The 25,972-nt window shown below is 47.5% G+C and overlaps 1 pseudogene; it reads left to right on the forward strand.

Annotated features, from left to right (window-relative positions):
* The first annotated feature begins 256 nt into the window (after nt 1-256).
* LOC146343062 (uncharacterized) overlaps nt 257-25,972 on the forward strand; it is a 53,680-nt pseudogene continuing 27,964 nt past the window's right edge.

Below are 25,972 nucleotides of genomic sequence, written 5' to 3' on the forward strand. Positions count from 1 at the left end.
TTGGCCTACAAGGAAGGAAGTGCCACTTCAAGACCGCAATTATGAGGCACAGCAATAAGTACAGTTGTTTTCTCACCTCCGGCTGCACATTGCTGCTTTTTGATATTCATTAGTGCTTTGGTTAGAAGAGAGGACAGGAGAAAGCACAGCAAAGCCGGATGCGGTGAGCTGCCCTTGATAGCTATCAATACAGCCTTTGGTCTGGTGCAGGCCTAGGAGCTGAGCTGTGGGCTTGCTGGGCCGTGGGTGAGATGTGCTGGGGGAAGGGGGGGATGCTGCAGTTCCTGTCTAGTTCTTTCCCATGAGAGTGGAGTGTTAAGAGGGGGTGCAGAAACATAATCTCCTTTGAGAAGGCAAGCTGGGCAGTAGTGGAGCTGAGAACCAGCCGTGCGACCTCTAAGGGATCCTGACTGAGGATGGAGTTCGTGGCTTTGGGGACAGGTTTGGTACCTCTCTGTTCTCTCTGCTCACTTGTCCATGTCTCCTCATGCACCCAGTTATCTCACTGCTTTTCCCCCTGTCCTTTTCTTATCTGGAATCATCCATCGGCCCATGCCAGTCAACAGGAGGGTTCTGTCTTGCTTACGTGTGACAGATTTGGGCCAGGAATTCCAGAGAGTACAGCTGGGGGTTGTCACTTTTTAAATTAAATATTCTCTGCATGGAAGAGTTGGGTAAGAATTAGTAGTTGAACTGGTAAATGCTTCTTATTCAACAGCCGAAGGCAGAGAGGAGAACGTTGCCAGAAACAAGGCAGCCGTTCTGGAAGGAGCAGATCTGCTGCATCCTTCCCACACCCAGTGGCCTTTTGCTGTCCATTGCATACTGACAGATGTAGATAGTTTCCTCAAACCTAAATGTGCAGTAATATGAGGTGGTATGGAGGGTTTTAAACCATTTTCTACTTTATTTCCTGCATTTCCTCCTAGAAGACTGGATTTGCTGCTCCCTCCATACACTTTCAAAGGGGGTTTGGAAATGTGCTTCATGATCACAGAACGTTGCTTCCAAAAGTCTGTGTGGAAAAGAAAGATGGCCGTCCCCTGAGAGACTAATGCTGGATGTTGGCAGTATCGCTAGAAGCAAAGCTCAATGCTGGGGCCAGTTCTTTAGCCTTGGGAACTCTCCTCCTCTATCAACCATGGAGTGAATCGGCCGTCTCTCTGCACTCCTTGCTGAGGCTCCTTCTTCCCTTGAGGGTTCCATTCTCCTTCTCACGCTCCCTCCTGCACCCTCTTCTCAGTGCCCCAGCCTGCACTCTGCATCCTCTCCAGTGGCTTTATATAAATGAAAGCATACATTTATATAAAAAGATACTAATAATACCTTTTCAGAGATATACACTGATATATGCATCTACATTTGACTCTACGTGTGCTGTATCTCCATTTCCTTAATCCACCATGTTCACTTGGCAAAACAGCTTTGTGGTTTTGGTGGCCCTTCAGTCTGTTATTAACAGGGCTCTGGAAGCGTGATCAGCTATCGACACAGCTGCCTTTTCTGTGATTCTTGTAGGCAAGAGTGGAACGACGTGCATGAGAAAGAACTGTTCAGGCTAGAAGAGTGATCCAGCTGCTTTATTTTAGACCCTGGACTTGATGGTCTTCTGGGGGTGGGACAGGGCTTCAGATGGCCATGTGCATTACTGAAGTTGTGATGTACACAACTAGCATTTCTATTCTCCCCCCACCAACCATCAACATTCAGTGCTTCAGAACTGCTTCAACATTCCTAATATCTTAAAGCAAAAAAACAGACAAACTGTTTGCCATCCCTGATTGAAAGCAACAACAACAAATATTTTGAACAGTCTTGTATTTTAATCTCACTTCAATCATAGAACCATCATGACTATGGGAATAAAACGGAGTAGGTTTCTCCTGCCCTGATGCTTAACAATTTACCTGGACTAAGCAGCATTTTGGTGTAGAAAAGGTAATATATTTATGAAGTAAAATAATAAAATTAGCAGTTTGGACTCTATAATGCCTGGCCAGCCAGTCCCTTGCTATATTTTTTTGAAAAAACAAGAGAAAACAAAACATCCCCAAGACCACATTCCCCGCACTTCTGGGTATTTTTGCCAGGGATATACGAATCAGCAAAACTTGAGCTTGCCGAAGTTCTTGAAGCTCCGTCAGACGCAAGTCCACATCAGATTGAGAGTTTTTTTTTAAATGCAGAAAAATCCACGTGTAGTTTTGTGCATATTTTTAGAAAGTATGCATCAACTGTGTGCATCTATGAAATGTACACATTCTTCTCCCTTTGAATGAAGCACGGTGCATTTTTTAAAAGTATGCATTTTTTTCATGCACATTTTTCCAGTGTGTGCATAGTGTCGAACACATTGGGGTGCGGGGGTGGGGGTCCCAACTCACCTTGCAAATTTGGAAATGTACAGACTTTGAGCACAGTTTGCATCTGTGTCTGTGTTTGGTCCAGACGGTGTGAACTAGGTCAGTCTTGAATAAAAGTGAATTGAAAAGAATTTCTCACACATCCCTAATTCTTCCAAAGGATTTACGGTCTACACTGCATAAGAACTTTATTTTACACTCTTTGGCAGCAGCAAGAACAGCAATTGCAAGTCAGTGGAAAAGTTCTGTGGATGTTTCTCCCAAGACTTGGTTTCGGAGGATTTGGGATCATTTAATAATGGACAAAATTACCCACCGTAGGAAGGTTTTTAGTCATGCAAAAAAATGTAAACATTCCATGCAACATTGCAGCCATTTTTGTGGAATGTTGCTCGTACATCCCAGCCCCAGGCCCCCCCAGATCATGATAAGATTTTGCTAACCTACTAAGAGAAAATAATTTCAGCTGGAAGGTTTCCCAATTCTGTACTCTGGGCATCCTGACTGAATTGGAGTCTATCTGATGGTTTTCTTTAACTTTCTCAGGTTATGTTGAGTCCATGTTCATTTTACTGAAAAAGGGAAGTTTAAGAAAAGAAGGAAGAACAAAAGAATGAAAGGGTGGAATGGCATCCAACGTCAGGCCTGGTCAGCCTTGGCATCTCCATGTCCTGATGCTGGACCTGTTTGTTGCAGCCCCCATCAGCCCCTGCTGCTCTCTGGGTGGTCAGCTGGGCCCCTCCCCAGGTCTTCCTTGAGAGTGAGGAAAAAAGAGCAAATAGTTCCCCAACCTTTAAATGGATATTTGTCCAGTAAATGTCTACCAGGGCTAATGCTATGGTTGTGATCATGGGATTCACTCCTGTTGGCTCAGCAAAATAACCTCCTGTCCACAGCCTGGGTCTCATTGCCGTTTCCCCTCTCAATTGCAGACTTTTGTTTCCGGCTTGTAAACTTCCCAATGCTCAGATTCTTCCTCTTCACTCTCCTTCGCTTTCAGGGCAGCCACGTCTCCTCTGTTGGAATCCTCTATTTGAGAGCCTGCCAGAGAACTGTCCTGTATTTGAAGGGCTGTCCTGTCCAATTCCACTTTAAAGACAATGATCCATTAGAACTTTGCCCATCACCAGTTAGCACCCGTGCAGCAGAATGATCCGACAGGCACACAGGACAAATGGCCACAGTTTTTGATGCTATGGTGGAACGTTCTGTCTTTCTATTTAAGTTATTGCTAAATTTGCATCTATACCTATGAATGTGTATGGAAATTGCTATCCTCTTTTGTCCTTTTTGCTGGGGTGGGGGTGGGGGTGGGGTGTTGATGCATTTTCTGTTTTGACTAATTTATTAACTTTTTTGTCGTTCCAGACTTCTCCTCTCACTCCATGAGTTTTTGTATTCATTCTACTTCTCAAAATCATTTCATTAGTTTGCTTGGTCTTCCTTCCTTCCTTCCTTCCTTCCTTCCATCCATCCTTCCACGCTTCCCATGAGCAATTCAGGTTATGAAAACTGAAATTGTCCTGGTCCAGATTTTACAAATATTTGACCTTTTATTCTTTCATAAGCACCAACTCTCTTCTTTTGTCTTTCAGTCATAATTGCAGTACTTTCCTGGATGGTGCCTATTGCAGGTAACAAGAACATTAATTCATCCCCATAGGTGGAAACCAATTTGCAGTAAAATGTGATCCTCAACAGAGATCTAGGGGAGGGAGACCAGGCCTTGTATGTTATGGCAAAGAAAACTGAAACTAAAAAACAGAAGAACTGAAGGACAAGTGATAAGCCTGCCTTAGGGAGTTTGTTAGGACTGTTCTCTAACGTGTAGACAATAACAGAATTTCTGTTAATATACTCCAATGTCTGGCATTCGGGAATCACAAATATTTAGCAATATTAAATCCATATAATACAAATTAGATCAGGCACCAGCAGGGGAGAGTGCAAAGTGGGGATAGCATATCTGTGTGCTTCAGATATGCCTTTCTTATTTCAGCATTCAACACTTCTTCAGCGGGAGCTGGATGACTGGGAAACTTCAATTTCATTTCTCCCTCCACCCCGCCCTGCCCACCCATGGGTCATTCTTTCCTGGACAAAAGACCCAAATTAAAAGCATAGAGAAAAATGTGGTGAAGTGCGTGTGTGAAGCCTTGAGGGTGCAGGCACGGGGAGGGGCTGCTGTTACTACCCATGCCCCCCTCCATCTTTCCCACGATTTGGCTTGTTCCATTTTTCTTTTCTTTGAAAAAAGGAGACTGGCAAATCTTGATGTGTGAGGCAGTATTTTCCCCTTGATCGCAGCTCTGTGTGTGTTTGTGTGTCTCGCATCCAGACACCCGCAGACCAGAAACAAGAGAGTTTATGCAATCCTATACATGTCTACTCAGATGTAAGCCCCATTGAATTCAGTGGGACTTACTCTCAGCTGAGCACTTACAGGATTGCAGCTTTAGTGCAATTCAGTACTGGGCGAGGGAGGCAATTTCCTTTGGTGGCATCCCTCCATGCTGTGGTTGCTCTTTCCAAAGACCCACCTCAAAGCCCCCCCCACACACACACATTATCACACACACACACACACTATTAGAGCACCCTAGTTTTTAACATACGAAATCTGCTTCAACAGCGTGCCCCCGCCTGGGTCTGGATTTTTGTTTTTTAAGCTCTGTTTTTTAAGCACAGAGACAATGACAACAAGGAGCAATTAAACTTAGCAGCCCTTCAGTTTCAAATCCGCAATTCCAGAATTTAACTGGACAAGAATGATCCCAGGCAAAATGGAGGGCCAAAGCTTAAAGGGGGGGGGGGCAACCCAGAACGACAGAGGACACCTGGTCAACTTAAACCCTACATTTAGAGAGCAAAAGGTCTCCAGAATAAAATGAAGCGGTGCAGTTGGCTAATTTTAGATTCAGGCCTTAATGGTCTTAAAGTGGGAAAATGCATTGTATGTTCATGTTTGCGTGCTGTATCGCCTCACTTCAAAATCCGCCAACACCTCATTTCAAACTATGATCAGACAGCCCTGTTGCGTTTGGGAGCTCTCCTGCTCATTGCATTGATGGGGGCCCTGGACATCTGCCCCTAAGTCTGCCCCTGATGGCACCATGGACAAAACAGTGGCCAGTGGTTCAGTGAATTGTGGAGTGAGGGTCCAATCGCTTACTAGAGGGGGTATATGAATGAATCCTCCATGAAAGAGGAGCCAAGCACTTCTACGTTCTAAGCTGTTTACTTCACCCTTCCAAAGATGCACCTTCTCCCAATCCCCAAGGATGTACATACTGAAGAGGAAGAACACAGACGATGAGCAACTGGGCAAAGTGGGTCCCACAGATTGAATTGGACCATGAACAAAACGTTGCTATGTCAGGGACCCCCAAACCCAAATGAGCCCCACTTCTGTTATCACTAATGAATCCTTGGGCTGATACTGCCCCAGAATTTCGGTGCTACTCCTGGCATCTCTCCGACCGTGGAAACCTGCATCCAGCTAGTTCTGGGGTGAAGTTAAAATATTTGAGGTGAACATTTCAGCAAGAAAAAGGGAAGAGATCAATTGAAACGTGGTTTGAGGAGGAGATCAGAGGGAAGGGACTAAATGGATCGCTTTTCCCTTCTCAGGTCCCCAGACGGTTCCAGGTCCACCAGCCCCATGGCTGACTGTGTCCTTTCCCTACAGCAAGGTGGCCTGGGGAGACTGGATCTGGCTGAAATGCTCCCCCCCAGAAGGGTGGAGGGGAGAGTGGACCTCTTTTTACTCAAAAAACACATATGGTGAATTGACCAGGTTTGATATGCATAAAGGAAGTACACTGGAGGTCTCCACAAACCGCCTCAAGTCCAAGAAAACCTTTGTTTGCAAGTATTGGAAAGGAACGAGTGCAGGAAGCAACTTTTATTCTCCGAAAAGTAACCAGGTTGTGTTCTCAATCACTGGTAAGGATCATTCTTGTTGTAAGTGGGTCAGACACATATGAAAGCTGGACTCTCCTGCATGTTAGCTGAGTGTGGAAACAGAATTCCGGGGCCTCCTAGCAGGCAAGGGGGTGTGGACAGCAGGGGACGCTGAGGATTGGGTTTCCCTAGTTCAACGCTTAGTCAGGCTTAATGGCAAGTGTGATTCTATGGCACCTCACAATTCAAAATGTAAACCTAAGCCAGCTGGAGTCTCATGGCTTCCTCACGAGAATTTTTTTTTTTTTGAGATTTCATTCTGTGAGGGGTTGGGGGGTACTGTGAGGGGTACATAATGTACTGTCAGGGGTACATTAACTGAAGTGCTGTGAGTGTATTCCCTGACTGACTGGATTGTTTCCATGGCTGAGTGGGAACTAGAACCCAGATCTCACCACTACACTGCGCTGGTGTATGTATTAGACAAAAATGAATACAAAATGCATGTATTAGGAGAAATGTGCACAAAACTGCTTATGAATTTTCGTGGTAACTTAAAAAAAAAAAAATCCCCAGTGTTAAGGATGCACTGAATTTAAGAGTGGAGAAATTCTTACAGTTCGATGGGGAACCAAAAGCAAAATCTATGAAATAAGAAGATGAAAGAAACCAAAATTGATATATTTGTACATCCCTAGTCCTAGCGTGCACACACACTCACACACCACAGAAGCATTTCTTGCAGAAGTCTAATTCCTCTGTTACTTTACCAGCATATTCTAGCACAATTCAGTCAGGATTGCCAGAATCCCCAGGGAGAGATGGGCAGGGCTGCTGGCCTTATCCCCTGAGTCCCCTGGGTGCCCCGCAACTCTTGAGTATGACCCAATGTTTCCTGGTAAAAACCCAACAAACTCCATACCGTTAGGGTGCAATCCTATGCATGTTTGACACAAAAAGTCCTACAACTCCCAACATTCCCCAGGTAGCATGGGGAATGGCCAGGGAATGCTGGCAGTTGTAGGACATTTTTCTGCTTAAACATGCATGGGATTGTGCCCTTAATCATTTAGCCATTTCATGCTCCCCTGATAATCACCTCCAGTCCTTGGCTGGTTCCAGATCCTCTTCCTCCTCCTCAGCTAAAAGTGGATCCTCCGTCTAGGGCAGTGAATGAAGGGGAACCCCTGCTCATCACTTGCTCAGCCAAAGGGAGCAGCACTGAGAAGAGGTTCCATTTCTACAGGAATGGGGTTGAGGTGGCCATCAGTGAAGCACCTCTGAGTAGCTCCAGAGAACCAGGAGAGAGCTCCGCAAATGCTTCTGTAAGCATCCCAGAGGCCCAGCTCAACTACACCGGGAAATTTGCTTGCAGATATGACGAAAAAACAAGGAGCTGCTGGGTCCTCTCTCTGTGGAGCCAGGAGGTGAACATCACAGGTCAGCCACTTTGGGATGATGAGATGCCATTTCAGCAGTAGCGTAACTCTTTGGCGTGCGTTGAGTGAAGTAAGTGGTACAGCTACGTGTGCCACAGGAGGAGGCTGCTGAAAAGGTCTGCTTTCCCTAGTGGTTCTGAAATACCATCTGCTTTCCTTCCCATGTCTTCTCTCAAGCTCCAGGGGCAACTGGGAGGGAGCCTCTGGTGATCCTGGGAGCAGCTTGTAGGGCACTGGGAGGGGAGGGATGGAGGGAGGGCCGTTCTTGAGTGACTGCTCTCACTTCCTCTTGAACTTTTCTGAAGACTCTGACTCTACTTAGCTTCCGGAGGCCCTTTTCATTTGGGGAAGAATTTAGGGCCAGGGGATGTTGGTTATTTTAAGGGATAGCTTGAAGTATTTGGGGGACTTCACTTGAAGTGAAATTGCTACCTGGCTTGAGATTTCAAGAACAAGGCAGGTTAAAAGCCAAAGTACGCAAATCCCATCCTTTTTTCCCCTTAGTTCTCCCAGCTGTACCTAAACCGTCACTGGTGTACACGTGCTTGGCTATTCCACTTCTGGTCGTGACCATCCCACTCACTTTCTGTTGCTGAAGAAAGAAGAACGGTATGTGATGGGGCTTGTGGTCATCACCTTCCATCTCACAGCCTAAGAGGAGGTTGCTAACGTGAGGAGTATTGAAGCTTATTTTAAAGAGAGAGAATTGCCAAGGCTGAGGTGTGTCAGAGCAGAAACTGCACCCCCTGGCCTGGATTTGCATTGCAAGGTAATACTTTTCTTTCCTTCATGTCTCTTTTCTTTTTTTCCACATTGGAAGCAACAAAGGTTCAGCAAGGAGCGGGAGAACAGAAGGAGGAAGTGCTGGATCCCCAAGAAACAGCCTTGCCGGCACAGGTAACGATGGGTCAGCTTCATGTGTGAAGCTCAGTCCCTCCATGGAGCAATGGAAAAGTACATAACTATCTTAATAGATTTTTTGGCTATGAGATGTGATGATGGCCAGTGGGATTGATGTTGGAAGGAAGGAAGGAAGGAAGGAAGGAAGGAAGGAAGGAAGGAAGGAAGGGTATAACATTCTTGGATGAAAGATACATCAATAGCTATTATTATCAATGACAACAAGAAAGGCAGGTCCATGTAAAGAGGAGGCAGGTCCCTGAATCATCCCATGCAGAGGATGGGCAAGGGGGGCTACTGACCATCTCTGTGCCCTTCTTGTGAGCTTCCCAGGGACATCCATCTGGGTGACATTAAAAGCAGAAAACAGAACTAGATTAACCCTTGATCTGATCCAGTGGGGCAGGTCTTACTTTTCAGAGGCTGGTGCCAATCGTTTTCTCGCTTGTCTCATATCAACCCATTCCTAGTGCTCCTTGGGGGCACAACGTAAGAGCGGAAGCAATTTAGCTTTGCAAACCAGCTCGAAGAAGAGGGAGCAGAGCCTTCTTCTCAACCGGGTCTCGGTTTAATTCCTGACGAACGGCACCCTCAGCCTCCTTCTGCTTTCACAGTGCTCAGATGTCACCTACGCCCCTGTCACCTTCCCCGCTGCTGCAACTCCCTCGGGACCAATGACAGAGAACAGACTCTGGCCGGTGGAAGAAGAGAGGGTCTTGTACAGCGAGCTTCTGTTTCCATCCATCAACAGAGCAGCAAAATGAAAAGATCATGGAGTAGAAGGATTTCTGGGCAGGCAAGGGTCCTGCATTACTAGCCTACCTGTGCATTTCTATTCTGATCTTCAGCATCATCCACTGAAATTCCATGAAATCATTTGGATGGCTTTAAAGGGGGATTAGACAAATTCATGGAGGATATGGCTCTCAATGTCTACTAGTCATGATGGCTATGGATTAGCTCCAGGATTGGAGGCTACATGGCTCCATAAACCAGCTGCTGGGGAACACAAGTGGGAGCGTGCAATTGCACTCGTGTCCTCCTTATGAGCCTCTCATTGGGGCAGCTGGTTGGCCACTGTGTGAACAGAATGCTGGACTGGGGGCCCTTGGTCTGATCAAGAATGGCTCTTCTTATGTTCTTCCCTTTACATCAAGGCAGCTTCTTTTCAGTGCAGGTGCTTAAATATTTTGAACTTAATTTCTAATGCAATTAAAGATTTACAACGGAATTTGCAAATTGGAGTGGGAGAGGATTTTTTTAAAATAGAAAAAAAAATCAATTTTTTCCTGTTTCCCTCCAGCACGTAGTTTGCTCAAATTGTCTGTAGCTTTTTCTTGGAAGGTGTCTCAATGGAGTGCATCTTCTCTTTCCTTTTGGCATGAGTGGGCCGGATTGCCTGGTCTGAGCAGAGGAGATGCCCAAAGGGTGGGCTACAGAGTACCAGGGGGGTGGAGGCAGCTGCACCTCCTTTACAGAAGGGCAACCCTTCTCGATAAACTTTACAGATGCCGTTTGCTTCCCAGCCAAGCTCCTTGGCATTGCTGAGACATTGGTCTTACAAAAGGAGAAGAGATGGGATGAGATCACTGGAGTTCCACGCACAACACTTAGGGCTTCATCACACGGAGCTTTTTTCCTGCGATTTCGATGGCACCTTCATGGAAGTTTGCAGGCTCTTTACATGATGCCATGACCCTAGTGTGACCCTCCTGCACTAAATGCCCTTTGTTCCATTTTTAAATAGATCGCAGATGATGCGCTATCAAGTTACCCGGTTGTGTGCCACTTCAGTTTCCTCCATGCAAGGAGTTAAAGCGGCAAGAAGAGAAGAGAGATCAATGAAAGAGAACGGAAGACTCAGATACCAGGACCGGGGGGGGGGGGGGTGAAAGGAAGTGCGTGTAAAGGGAGTGATCCTGCGTTTAAAACGGAAGCAGAAAGCCACATTTTAAATGCAGGATTTTAGGCTGGTGTAGAAATGCCCTTAGGGTGTTTCTACATTAAGCAAAACCCCTGCAAAAACCCACATCCTTTCTGGAGCGTCCTGCTTTCAGTTTCTTTGTGAGGTTAGGAAGGGCTTCTTTACACGCAGCCACATGGTTTGAATGGAGGGAGTGCCGTCCTCCCAGCTTGGTATGTGGGCAAAGGAGGGGGGGAGTCTTGTTTTCGTAGTTCAGCTTCTGCTGTACTGTTTTCTCGTAGCCCCCAGGAAACCTCTGACTTAATTCTGAGTAGAGATAATACCACGGTATAAGTCTGCAATCCTGGGCACACTTACTTGGGAGTAAGTCACAATGAACTCAATGGCGTCTCCCTTCGGCTGAATCTACACATAGCAGTTACACTATTATCATACTGTTATCATAACTATTGGTATACATGACCCCCTTCATGGATCACTGCCTTGTTGTGGCGAAGGGGCTTGCGTAACTCAGTGAAGCCATAAGCTATGCCGTACAGGGTCACCCAAGATGGACAGGTCATGGCAGAGAGTTCTGACAAAATGTGGTCCACTGGAGAAGGAAATGGCAACCCACTCCAGTATTCCTGCCAAGAAAACCCCATGGAACGTATCACAAGGCTAAAAGAGATGACGCCGGAAGATGAGCCCCTCAGGTCAGAAAGTATCCAATATTTGGGATGTACGAAACTCACTTACCTTTCCGCGGATTATGTTGATGGTGGGGGGGGAGGCGTTCCGTCCCTCCCCCCGGAATCCTCAACGGGGGGGAGGCGATCCGTTCTGCCCCCCAGGAATCCTCGACGGCCGGCTGTGCTCCGCAGCAGCTCCGCGGAGCAGCCGGCCAGGCCCGGCCAGGCCAGAGCCATCCGCAGCCGGATTTCCGGCCACGGAGGGCTCTGGGGCGGGGGGAAACGTGTATGCAAATGCATTTGCGTTCCTTATTTTTGGCCGTAAAAAGTTTTATCTACGTAAAAAGATTTACGTAGGCTAAAACGGTGAATCAAAAAGGGACACAAATAGTGCCCGTTATGCTATTTGCATTCCCCTTTATTTTCGCCGTCATAGTCTACGTAAATATTTACGTAGATTAAGACAGCCAAAAATAAGGAACACAAATGGTGGCGGCTGTAGCCACCGCCATTTGCGTACGCGGTTGTTTGGTTTTTTTAACCCAGCCATGATAGGCTACGTAAATCTTTATGTAGCCTATCACGTTGTTATGTTTTTTGTTTTTTTACAAGACAAATTGCGGCAGCGACAGCCGGTCGGAAGACCAGACGCCGACGGAGCCGCCGACGGAGCCGCCGACGGAGCCGCCGCTGCCCGGAAGACCCGCCCCAGGTAAGTCTCGTCCCAGGGGGAATCCACAGGGGGGGGCCAGGCCGTTCCATCACAGATTTCGGGGGGCTGAATGCACTGGCATTCGGCCTCACCGAGATCCGTGGCGGAATTCTCTGACATCCCTAAATATACTACTGGGAAAGAGCAGAGGGTATTTCCAAGTAGCGCCAGAAAGAGTGAAGCGGCTGGACCAAATCCGAAAGGACACTCAGCTGTGGATGTGTCTGGTGGTGAAAAGAAAATCCGATGCTGTAAAGAACAATATTGTTTAGGAACCTGGAATGTAAGATCAATGAATCAACTGGAGGTGGTCAAACATGAGATGGCAAGATTGAACATCGACATCTTGGGAATCAGCGAACTAAAATGGACAAGCATGGATGAATTTAATTCAGGTGACCATTATAACTACTACTGTGGCAAGAATCCCTTAGAAGAAATGGAGTATTTATTATTATTATTAATTTATTATTAAATTTATTAATCGCCCATCTGTCTGGTCACCCAGCCACTCTGGGCGATGTACAACATACAATAAAACAGTTTAAAACAATAAAATTCTACAATAAAAACATTTTCTAAAATACCCTAACCCACCCCAAATGCCTGCCTGAACAACCACATTTTTAATGCACGACGGAAGCTCATTAAAGAGGGGGCATGACGGAGTTCCCTAGGGAGGGAGTTCCACAGAGTGGGGGCCACCACAGAAAAGGCCCTCTCCCTCGTCCCCACCAGTCTAGCTGTCCTGGCTGATGGGACAGAGAGAAGGCCATCCGAGGCTGATCTTGTTAAGCGGCCTGTCTGGTGCTGCTGGAGGCCTCTTCAAGGGAGGCGTTCACCACCGCCCTGATCCCCTCACACAGTCTCTCTCTGCAGCCCATAATGAGCCAAGATGGGCAAGGATCAAGTAAGCAGGTGGTCGGCCGTACAGATGAAAGTACCTTGTCCACTTCATCAGGAGGAAGAAGGTGGAACCGATCCCACAAAACCGGTTTGCCACAGGCCGCCTCTTGCTCACTAACTGTATCCACAGCGTGCAGAGTAACACACCTAATCTGATCAATTTTATCTGCAAAGTGCCTTGCCAAGGCCTCACAGGAGGCCTTAGAATGCTCCAGTGGTTCCGGAGCCACTGGATCGACCAGGCTCCGGACCACTTGGAACAGCCTCCTGGGACAGCACTCTGCAGATGCGATAGAGGCAGCATAATATTCCTTTTTTGCTGCCTTCACTGCCACGTGAAGATACAGCTCTAGCCCGTGTCTGATCGTCTTTGGAGCGAGACTTCCGCCACCGGCGCTCTAGCCGTCTCACCTCCTGCTTCAGAGCTCGTAACCTTGGATTGAACCATGGTGCAGTCTGAGCCCTGTTCAGGGGGAGAGGACGTTTCGGAGCCACCTGATGTAATGCCCCAGTGATTGCGGCATTCCAGCCACCCACCAGGGTCTCGACCGAGTGGCCGTTGGCGTGCCCCAGAGAATCCCCAAGCACGTTCAGGAATCCATTTGGATCCATAAGACGCCTGGGGCGGACCATTTTAATGGGTCCTCCACCCCTGTGGAGGGGTTGTGGAACCGAGAAGTCCAACGTCACCAGATAGTGATCTGACCATGACAAGGGGGTGGTGGATATACCCCCGACTTCCAGATCACTCCCCGCTTCTCCAGAAACAAACACAAGGTCTAGTGCATGACCGGCTACATGGGTGGGCCCAGTTAGAATATGGTGCAGCTCCCAGGAGGCCATGGTCTCCATGAAGTCCCGAGGTGCTCCTGTGAGGATGGCCTCCGAATGTACGTTGAAGTCCCCCAACACCAACAAGTTAGGGGACTGTACACGCACATCAGAGACCACCTCAAGCACCTTGGCCAGGGAGTCAGTCATGCAGCGGGGTGGACAGTACATGAGCAGAATCCCCAGACTGCCCTTTGGGCCCAACCTCCAGTACATGCACTCAGCAACCTTGGTCTCCCGGAAAGGGGGTCTGGTGAAGACCAAGGACTCTCGGTAGATAACAGCCACTCCCCCTCCCTGATCCCCAGCCCTCAGCTGCTGTGCATACAAAAATCCAGCTGGACACATGGCTGCAAGGGTTGGAGCAGCAGCCTCGCCAGCCAGGTCTCCGTAATACATGCCAGGTCTGCACCCTCGTCCAGGATCATGTCATGGATGAGGGAGGTTTTCTGGGTAACAGACCTGGCATTGCAGAGCAGCAAACAAAGGCCAGAAGATGGGGTCATGCCTCCCCCAACCATCCTTTGGCTCTGGACAGGCCCGGAGCAGGGGACAGATACTACACATCTCTCCCTTGTTCCCCGTATCTGGCATGGCCTGCCCCTAGCGCTCCGCCAGCGCCTGCCGCCCAGACTCGGTATGTTCTGGCCCCCAACAGTCCCCCCACTGCCTCCATCAGGTGGACACATGCCCCCTCGCTCCCGCCTATCAGGCAGTCTACCCACCCCTAAAAACACAACAAAATCCCCCAGAAAAAAAACAAAACAAAAACACAATTAAAAATGAGTAGCATTCATAGTCAATAAAAGGCTGGGAAAAGCAGTACTGGGTACAATCTCAAAAACAGCTACTGAGGCCGAAGAAGCTGAGGTTGATGGGTTCTATGAAGACCTTCAACACCTTCTAGAACTAACACCAAAAAAAGATGTCCTCTTCATCATAGGGGTCAGAATGCTCAAGTAGGAAGTCAAGAAATCACCGGGACAACAGGCAATCATGGCCTTGCTGTACAAAATGAAGCAGGACAAAGGCTAACGGAGTTTGCTGATCTCTGATGAAGATATCTGAAGAGAACACGCTGATCATAGGAAACACTCTTTTCCAACAGCACAAGAGGCAACTCTACACATGGACATCACCAGATGGTCAGTATCGAAATCTGATTGATTATGTACTTTGCAGCCAAAGATGGAGAAGCTCTATACAGTCAGTAAAAACAAGACCTGGAGCTGACTGTGGCTCAGAACATGAGCTTCTTGTTGCAAAATTTCGGCTTAAATTGAAGAACGTAGGGAAAACCACTAAGCCATTCAGGTATGACCTAAATCATATCCCTTAGGAATATACAGTGGAGGTGAGGAATAGATTTCAGGGATTAGACCTGATAGACAGAGTGCCTGAGGAACTATGGACGGAGGTCCGTAACATTGTTCAGGAGGCAGCAACTCAATCCATCCCAAAGAAAAAGAAAGGCAAGAAAGCCAAGTGGCTGTCTGATGAGGCTTTACAAGTAGCTGAGGAAAGAAGGGAAGCGAAAAGCAAGGGAGAAAGGGGAAGATATATCCAACTGAATGCAGATTTCCATAGAATAGCAAGGAGAGACAAGAAGGCCTTTTTAGATGAACAATGCAAAGAAATCGAGGAAAACAACAGAATGGGAAAGACTCGAGATCTCTTCAAGAAAATCGGAGATCTCAAGGGAACGTTTTGTGCAAGGACGGGCATGAAAAAGGACAAAGAAGGCAGGGACCTAAGAGAAGCAGATGAGATTAAGAACAGGTGGAAAGAATACACAGAAGAACTATACAGGAAAGACCTTAATGTCCCTGATAGCCATGATAGTGCGGTCACTGAACTTGAGCTGGACATCCTACAGAGTGAGGTCAAGTGGGCCTTAGGAAGCATTACTAACAACAAAGCCAGCAGAGATGACAGTATTCCAGCTGAGCTATTTAAAATCCTAAAAGATGATGCTGTTAAAGTGTTAAACTGCAAAGAAGGGCAATGCCATAGAGTGTTCAAACTACCGTACAGTTGCGCTCATTTCACATGCCAGCAAGGTGATGCTCAAAATCCTACAAGCTAGGCTTCAGCAGTATGTGAACCGAGAACTACTGGAAGTAGAAACTGGGTTTCAAAAGAGGCAGAGGAACTACAGATCAAATCACCAACATTCGCTGGATCACGGAGAAAGCAAGAGAATTCCAGAAAAACGTCTATTTCTGCTTCATTGACTACACTAAAGCCTTTGATTGTGTGGATCACAACAAACTCTGGCAAATTCTTAAAGAGATGGGAGTACCAGACCACCTTACCTGTCTCTTGAGAAACCTGTATGAGGGTCAAGAAGCAACAGTAAGAACCGGACATGGAACAACCGATTGGTTCAAAATTAGGAAAGGAGTACGACATGGCTGCATATTGTCGCTCTGCTTATTTAACTTATATGCAGAGTACATCATGAGAAACGCCAGGTTGGATGAATCACAGGTCTGAATTAAGATTGCCAGGAGAATTATCAACAACCTCAGATACGCAGACGATACCACCCTAATGGCAGAAAGCGAAGAGGATCTCAAGAGCCTCTTGTTGAGGGTGAAAGAGGAGAGTGCAAAAGCTGGTTTGAAACTCAACATTAAAACAACGAAGATCATGGCATCTGGCCCCATCACTTCCTAGCATATGGAAGGGGAAGAAATGGAAGCAGTGACAGATTTTATTTTCTTGGGCTCCAAGACCACTGCAGACGGTGGCTGTAGCCATGAAATTAAAAGACGCTTGCTCCTTGGGAGGAAAGCTATGGCAAACCTAGACAGCATAGTAAGAAGCAGAGACATCACTTTGCCAACAAAGGTCCGTATAATCAAAGCTATGGTTTTCCCAGTAGTAAAGTATGGCTGTGAGAGCTGGACTATAAGGAAGGCTGAGCGCCGAAGAATTGATGCTTTCGAACTGTGGTGCTGGAGAAGACTCTTACGAGTCCCCTGGACTGTAAGGAGGTCAAATCAGTCTATCCTAAAGGAAATCAACCCTGAGTGCTCATTGGAAGGACAGATCCTGAAGCTGAAGCTCAAATATTTTGGCCACCTAATGCGAAGAGAAAACTCACTGGAAAAGACCCTGATGCTGGGAAAGACTGAAGGCAAAAGGAGAAGGGGTCGGCAGAGGATGAGATGGCTAGATAGCATCACTGATGCAATGAATATGAACTTGAGCACATTCCGGGAGAGAGCGGAGGACAGGAAGGCCTGGCGTGCTATGGTCCATGGGGTCACGAAGAGTCTGACATGACTGAACGACTGAACAACAACACACATGACACCAATGGGCACCAATAGTTATGATAACAGTATGGTAACGGTATAACTGCTATGTGTAGATTCAGCCTTCCTTTCAGGGAGGCATTTTACCTTCTCTCTCAGACTGAGAAATGCAGAGGCAGGAGATGCAATTGGCAGGCGATTCTCGCCCTCGCGCCTGTCAGATCTGCTCAGGTCTCCTTCCCTGCAACCCCGCTCCCATCCTTAGTGCCTTCATCATCCTGACTGCGCCCCCAGCAACCGAAAACAAATGCCCCCAGCTGGCAGGCAGAGTGGTTTCTTCTGCTATGGGAGAATTTCACATGGAGGTCATGGCGCTCCTGTTCTGTGGGCTGGGAAAAGTACTACATTTTTTTTTGCTTTGGGGAAAAACACTGGATAGGCTGGGGGAAATGGCGGGAGACACCCTGGAGGGCAATGTCATCATCTAAAGAGCCCACAAACTTCTGTGACAGAGCCATCTTGATAGCAGGATAAAAGCTCCGTGTGATGAACCCCTTACTGTAGCCCTGCATTCCTCCTTCCAATGCTGCAACACCTGTGCCCACAGCAATGGCGAAGGCAGGCAGTGTGTTATTATGCCAGTCAATCCGGCATTTACCTGTAAATTAGCTTTTATGATCCTCATTTTGCATGGGGCCTTCCCCTGCTGGTAAAAGCCCCAATTCCTCCTTCACTGTTAAAACAGGGGGAGGGGGGAGAAAGGGTGCAGGGAGATGTGAGATGCTTGAGGAATTAGAACTTTATGTATTCTGATACAACCTGACCCAGTCCAGGTCTCCTGGACTCACGTGGAATTTAGTTTTTTAATGGATTTCTCCCTTTCCAAGGGTTCCAACTAGGGATGTCAGAGAATTTCACCGCGAATCTCAGGGAGGCCGAATGCCAGCGCATTCGGCCCCCCAAAATCGGTGGCGAAACAGTCTGCCCCCCCCCCCGGGACTGGACTTACCTTGGGCGAATCTTCCTGGCGGCGGCGGCTCCGGAGGCAGTGCGGCGGCGGCGGGGCGGCGGGCGGTCTTCTGTCCGGCTGCCGCCGCCATTTCCAGTAAAACTAAAAACAAAAAACGTGATAGGCTACGTAAAGATTTACATAGCCTATCACGGCTAGATTTTTAAAAAATTCCGTGATAGGCTATGTAAATGTTTATGTAGCCTATCATGGCTGATGTAAAAAAAAAACACGTGTGTACGCAAATGGCGGCGCCCATGGGCACCACCATTTGCGTTCCTTATTTTGACACGTCTTAGTCTACGTAAACATTTACGTAGACTAAGACGGCGAAAATAAGGGGAACGCAAATAGCGTAGATGCTACGCTATTTGCGTTCCCCTTATTTTCGCCGTCTTAGTCTACGTAAATGTTTACGTAGACTAAGACTTGTCAAAATAAGGAATGCAAATGGCGGCTCCCATGGGTGCCGCCATTTGCGTATGCACGTTGTTGTTTTTTTCTTTTAAATCAGCCGTGATAGGCTACGTAAACATTTACGTAGCCTATCACGGCTGACTGCAGGGACGCAAACGGCGGCGGCTACAGCCGCTGCCATTTGCGGACCCGGCCGGCCAGGATTCGGAGGGGGAGGGATTGAGCGCCTCCCCCCCCGGCCAGAATTTCGGGGGGAGGGACGGAGCGCCTCCCCCCCACCTCGAATCAATTTCGTAAAAAGGTAAGTGACTTTCGTACATCCCTAGTGTTCTTCTTGGCGTGTTGGACTAGGAGCTGGGAGATCCGGGTTCTAGTCCCCACTCGGCCATGGAAGCTCACTGGGTGACTTTGGGCCAGTCGCAGACTCTCAGCCCAACCCACCTCACAGGGTTGTTGTTGTGAGGATAAAATGGAGAGGAGGAGGATAATGTAAGCCGCCTTGGGTTCCTTGCAACGGAAAAAAGGTGGGGTATAAATGCAATAAATAAATAAATAAATAAATAAATAAATAAATAATAACAAAGATAGATAGAAACATAGGAGATATATTTAAAGAAGTGTGTTTGGTGAGAAAATACATTTTAAAGCACTGCTTCTATATTTGAACTTGAGTTTTCACAGGAAATCCCTAGATCCCCATCCCAAGCCTGACTTGCCCCCTCCCTACAAAAGTTGTAGGGAAAGCCGAGTGAAGTGAAAAATGATACAATGGGAGACAGGAGATGGCAGAATCTTTTGCTCCATTGAGTCCTCTGCTTGCTTCTCTTCTGAAATGCTGGACGCCTTCTGCTTTTCCATGTACACAGAAGATCCCTGAGTCACTCTCCTCCTGCCCAAGTGTGAGAGGGAAAAATGTTTTCCAGGTATTTATGGATCATTTCAATCTCATCACGCATGGGACCAATCCATCAGGCTGCTCTACCCATTCCACTACCCAATTTCATGCATTCCAACCCCTTAAGAGACTCCAGGCTTCTCTACACTAGCAATTCATTGCATGCTCATGATTGGCCACTCACAGAAGTTTGTGGGTCCATTACACGATGTCATCGACATCCAGGGCCCCTCCCGTGCTTTTTCAGGTATTTCCCACTGTAAAAAACACCGGACTAAATCAGGTCTTTAAAAAAAATGTGCAGAATCAGTAGTGTGTAATGCCACTGTAGCATTATATTTCAGATGGCGATGTCTAAAGGAAAACATAGCAAAGTGCGGATAGAAGGCTTCCGTTGCAACCATGTGGTCGCCCATGTCCACCCGTGTAATGGAACCGATCATAATCCCGCAAAGAATCTAGGAGCAGAAAGTCCCAGTAAGGCAGCAGGATTATCTATTAAGGGGGAGAAGCCCTCTCTCTTTTCTGAGATTCCAGTTCTCCTTGAATGACTCTGGACACACGACAGACTCTCTGTCATTTTACACCTGGGGTTTCTAACCCAGGCACACCTCTGCTGCCACCTGCCAGGCTCCTTGACCCTCCTGATTTTTATTTTATTTCTTAAGATTTTGTTTTTTTAATTACATGTTGTTGTTTTTAAACTGGGAGGCTGGCATGCTGCACACTAGACAGCTGCCTGCCAACCCCACATTTATGTGGCTTCGAAAGAATGGTTGTGTGCTCTGCAACTCAGACTCCACTTCTGCCTTCCAATTAGGTTGGGAAAGTCATGATTCTTTCAGTCTCACCAGTTGGCCTTCTCAGAAATGAGTGTTCCTTGACTGGCCATGACCACCATGGCAGCCATTTTGTGAGAGTGCCCCTGACAAAATTCTAAATGTGCGTACTGACCCCAAAAGGTTAGGGACTCCTCTCTCAATGATTTGATCAGTATACACACTCACAGAAGTTTCAGAATTAATAGATGTTTACCCTGCCTTTCAAATGAATTTTACAAGGGCGTATTATATAGTACTTAAAAATTACAATAAATGCAATAAAGTAGAAGAGCAATATAAGAGATACAGGACTTTCAGGCCATATATCCCAGCAACAGCAGATGAAACATCCTTTTTTAGGAAGGACCAGGAGTGTGAAGAAGACCTCAGTTCCTCCTAGTACCTTCCACCCCAGTACATTAGAAATACACACCAAAATGCCTACACGTCCTCATATATATTTCAAGGACTTTTATCCTGTTCCTCAGCCCAAAAGGCTCTTGGAGCAGCTTACATATAATCGGTAAAACAAGGCCCCTGTGCGCAGGCTTACAGTCTAAAAAGACACAACACACAAGGAGAAAGGAATGGGAGGGAAGAGGAAAAATGAAGTAAGCTTTCATCAGGGCTGGTGGAATGGTCCTGCTTCCACCTCTCATCTCACCTCCTTTCAAAACAAACAGAAAGAAATCTCAGTGTTCAGGACAAACTAAAGACTGAGGAAAAAATGACCGTAACTCCTTATAATACACAAGTGAATGCAAGCCTGGCTGCAAGCTCTGGGGAAATCCGGAGAGACCCAAGAGGCTGGATTGGCCACATCTCTACTGGGCCCTGGGCCAGGATGCGGAAGACATCTGGATGCAGGCCTGCACTGGAAGCCCTGTCAAAGAGCTGTACACAACCCGCTAATCTTCATGTTAGGTTACCAGCAGCTGGGAAGCCTGAAATCAGCAGTCAAGACAACACTTTATCTGTGTGGTTGAATTTCTGGAAGTAAAGGGCTGATGCATGGAAACCCTTTCCTCAGTCTGTGGGCTGGGTGTTGGAGCTGCTGCTGCTGGCCTTCTCTGCTCTCTCCCACCCCTACAAACAGAATTTCCTGCCAGTGGCAACCCACAAACGATGGCACACAATGAACAGAGGTTTCGGGACGTTGATCTTTGCAAGCCGGCTGCATGCAATTGCTTTATTAATCTGCTTTCTCAGCCCCAGCACCACATTGCCACTCTCTGGTTTTCTTAAGAAGCTTTACCGGCAAGAGGATAAGAAAAGCCACAGTAAGATGGATGTGGTAAACCCCCCTTGGCAGCTTTGTGTTCAAACTACTGTACAATTGCGCTCATTTCACATGCCAGGAAGATGATGCTCAAAATCCTACAAGCTAGGCTTCAGCAGTTTGTGAACCAACAACTACTGGAAGTACAAGCTGGGTTTCGAAGAGGCAGAGGAACTAGAGATCAAATCGTCAACATTCGCTGGATCATGGAGAAAGCGAGAGAATTCCAGAAAAACGTCTATTTCTGCTTCATTAACTATGCTAAAGCCTTTGATTGTGTGGATCACAACAAAGTGTGGCAAATTCTTAAAGAGATGGGAGCACCAGACCACCTTACCTGTCTCCTGAGAAACCTGTACGAGGGTCAAGAAGCAACAGTAAGAACCAGACATAGAACAACTGATTGGTTCAAAATTGGGAAAGGTGTACGACAAGGCTGCATATTGTCGCCCTGCTTATTTATTTATTTATTTATTAAATTTATTAATCGCCCATCTGACTGGTCACCCAGCCACTCTGGGCGATGTACAACCCACCATAAACAATTTAAAACAATAAAATTTTACCATAATTTTTTTTTAAAAAAAATACCCTAACCCACCCCAAATGCCTGCCTGAACAACCACGTTTTTAATGCACGACGGAAGCTCATTAAAGAGGGGGCATGACGGAGTTCCCTAGGGAGGGAGTTCCACAGAGTGGGGGCCACCACAGAGAAGGCCCTCTCCCTCGTCCCCACCAGTCTAGCTGTCCTGGCTGATGGGACAGAGAGAAGGCCATCCGAGGCTGATCTTGTTAAGCGGCCTGTCTGGTGTTGCTGGAGGCGCTCCTTAAGATAGGCTGGGCCGGAACCATATAGGGTTTTAAAGGTCAAAACCAACACCTTGAATTTGGCCCGGAAAACAACTGGTAACCAGTGCAACTCCTTCAGCACTGGAGTGATGTGATCTCGCCGGCAGCTGCCTTTAATCAGGCGAGCCGCCGCGTTCTGTACCAGCTGCAGTTTCCGAACCATCTTCAAGGGTAACCCCACGTAGAGCGCATTACAGTAGTCTAAACGAGAGGAGACCAGGGCATGTACTACCGATGGGAGCAGATGGTCGGGAAGGTAGGGGCGCAGCCGCCGTATCAGATGGAGTTGATACAGCGCTGTCCGGCTCACAGCTGACACCTGAGCCTCCATGGACAGCTGGGAGTCCAAAATGACCCCCAGGCTGCGGACCTGGTCTTTCAAGGGTAGCTGTACCCCATTCAACACCAGGTCAACATCCCCCAGCCTCCTCTTGTCTCCCACCAAAAGTACCTCGGTCTTGTCAGGGTTGAGCTTCAGCTTATTCTTCCCCATCCAGCCATATATTTAACTTATATGCAGAGTACATCATGAGAAATGCCGGGTTGGATGAATCACAGGTCGGAATTAAGATTGCCAGGAGAATTATCAACAACCTCAGATACACAGATGATACCACCCTAATGGCAGAAAGCGAAGAGGATCTCAAGATCCTCTTGTTGAGGGTGAAAGAGGAGAGTGCAAAAGCTGGTTTGAAACTCCACATTAAAAAAACGAAGATCATGGCATCTGGCCCAATCACTTCCTGGCATATAGAAGGGGAAGAAATGGAAGCAGTGACAGATTTTACTTTCTTGGGCTCCAAGATCACCGCAGACGGTGACTGTAGCCATGAAATTAAAAGACGCTTGCTCCTTGGGAGGAAAGCTATGGCAAACCTAGACAGCATAGTAAGAAGCAGAGACATCACCTTGCCGACAAAGGTCCGTATAATCAAAGCTATGGTTTTCCCTGTAGCAACGTATGGCTGTGAGAGCTGGACTATAAGGAAAGCTGAGCGCCGAAGAATTGATGCTTTCGAACTGTGGTGCTAGAGAAGACTCTTACGAGTCCCCTGGACTGCAAGGAGGGCAAATCAGTCCATCCTAAAGGAAATCAACCCTGAGTGCTCATTGGAAGGACAGATACTGAAGCTGAAGCTCAAATATTTTGGCCACCTAATGTGAAGAGAAAACTCTCTGGAAAAGACCCTGATACTGGGAAAGACTGAAGGCAAAAGGAGAAGGGGACGGCAGAGGATGAGATGGCTAGATAGCATCACCAATGCAATGAATATGGACTTGAGAACACTCCGGGAGAGAGCGGAGGACAGGAAGGCCTGGTGTGCTATGGTCCATGGGGTCACGAAGAGTCGGACACGACTGAATGACTGAACAACAACAATAGTAACGTGAGCCCATGAGCTACAGTAAGTGGCATACTTGGCAGGGAACAGGGGTACTGTGTGTGTGTGCATGTGTGTGTGTGTGTGCGCGCGTGCGTGCGTGTGCGCACTTCCTCCCTTGATCTTTGTGTTCGGAGACAATAGAATGCGTAGATCAATTTTGCCACCTTTCTTGGGAAAGACAGTAGGACGGTGGTGGACCTGAGGACTCAGCCGCACGGAGTCCGTGGCTATGGTAGCAGGTCTGTGGCCCTCCTCTTCTGTCTGCCCATCTCAGATGGGAAACTCACCATTCAACTATCCACCTACCCTTTGATTTTTCTCACTGCTTTTTTCCTATGTTCTTTTCTTCCAGTCTCTCCCCAACTTCTCCTCTGGCAATCTCCCAATGCAGGTAAAGCTGACATCTGTTCTTGCTCAAATATTTTTGATTTCGGCCAGTTGCAGAGGCCAGGAGTGTCACTTTTTAATCCTTTGGCATAGTTCTTGTGCATTAAAGAGCTCTGCAACAGGCAGAAATCCAACAGCTGAAGCTTTTCAGCACATGTTGATAAGTGCAGAAAAGGGCAACAAAAATGATCCAGGGGCTGGAGCATCTACCCTATGAGGGAAGGTTGCAACAGGTAGAATTGTTTAGCTTGGAAAAAAGGAGGGTCAGGGGAGACATGATAGAGGTGTACAAAATTATGCTTTGTGTGGAGAAAGTGGATAGGGCAACATTTCGCAACCGAAACTCCCCATGACCTGAGTTCGATTCCAGCGGAAGCTGGTTTTCAGGTAGCCGGCTCAGGTCGACTCACAGCCCTCCATCCTTCCGAGGTCGGTAAAATGAGTATCCAGCTTGCTGGGGGAAAGGTAGTCACGACTGGGGAAGGCCATGGCAAACCACCCCGCTATACAGTCTGCCAGGAAAACGCCGAGGAAAAACAGCGTCCCTCTAGGGGTCAGTAATGACTCGGTGCTTGCACAAGAGGAACCTTTCCTTTTTTCCTCATAATACTAGAACCCAGGATCATCCCATGAAGCTGATTAGTGGGAGATTCAGGACAAATAAAAGGGAGTTCTTCTTCACACAGCACATAGTTAAACTATGGAATTCACTACCAGAAGATGTAGTGATGGCCACCAATTTGGATAGCTTTAAAAGGGGGTTAGATAAATACCTGGTTACTAGTCCCGATGCCTGTGTGCTGCCTCCAGTATCAGAGGCAGTAAGCTTATGTACACCAGTTGCTGGGGGACATGGGAGGGAGGGTGCTGTTGCACTCCTGTCCTGCTTGTGGGTTTCCTGTGGGCAGCTGGTTGGCCACTGTGTGAACAGAATGCTGGACTGGATGGACCCTGGGTCTGATCCAGCTTTACGGCTCTTCTTATGTTCTTATGTCTAGCTTCCCTGCCAGATTCTTGCTTGTTATTCAACTGCTATAGTCAGAGAGAGGAATCATGCCAGGAATAGAGTAACCTTGGTAGCAGAGGATTTATTGTATCCAGGCCCCCATCTGAGAAGAACCCACAAAGGCTGGAGTCTTTTGTTCATCAAGGGCCTTCCATTGCCTTTCTTTCTAAAGAAAAAACTCCTGCTGCTGGAGACCCCAGGTGTGTTTCCACGCTATTGGTTTCACTTGGTTTGCAACTTTGTTGTGATGTTTCCCCACTCGCATCTTCTCCTTTTCCAGTTTCCACAGTGCTTAAAGTCCCGGCTTATCCTCGCTGTAGCCTGAGGCTCTGTGCTGTGTCCACTGAGCTCTAATCGAATTATTTTCTTGATGGCTGGGTGGAGTCTGAGTGGCGTCTGGGTGGGGTCTGATGACCTCATCCACGTTCCTGCCTCCTCGGCCGTGTTTCCAGGAGAACAAAAAGAGAAGCTAATGGAGGAGTACCGGGTTTTTAAAAAGGAATCAGCTTTGCTGTGAAGAGGGGCTTCCCCCCTCTCCCCCCTTTTTTCCTTTCCCCTGAAAGTCCAGATGCCCCTGCATTTCAGGAGCAAGCCTCATTGAGCACAATGGGAGTTACCTCCAAGTAGACACACATACGCTTGTGCTGGGAAAGGGGGGAGGAGCACACACAGAGGGAAAACAGCCCCCATTGTAACCCAGACGACCCCATTGACCACAATGCCTTTTCTCCTCCCCTGAATAAATTCATCACACAGAGCTTGGAATGGCCATTTTTGATAGTTTCCTTTTGGGGTGTGGAGTTGTTTTAGGTAAGGCAGTAATGCTGAGGTGGTTTTCCATAGTGCTCCCTCCCACTTAGCCAGCCACTATCTCTTCTCCTAGCCCACCTTGCAGGGCCGTTGGGAAGCCAGAATAAGGGGGACGAGCAACAGCAGCACGGTGGGGGGCAGGGGAAGCAAGCCGGGTCTGATGAAGAAGGTGTCCCTCATGAAGCGGTTGCCGGGGAGG

The sequence above is a fragment of the Heloderma suspectum genome, chromosome 6 (assembly GCF_057233095.1).
Source record: "Heloderma suspectum isolate Gila_16-S chromosome 6, 16-S_ref, whole genome shotgun sequence".
Lineage (NCBI taxonomy): Eukaryota > Metazoa > Chordata > Lepidosauria > Squamata > Helodermatidae > Heloderma > Heloderma suspectum.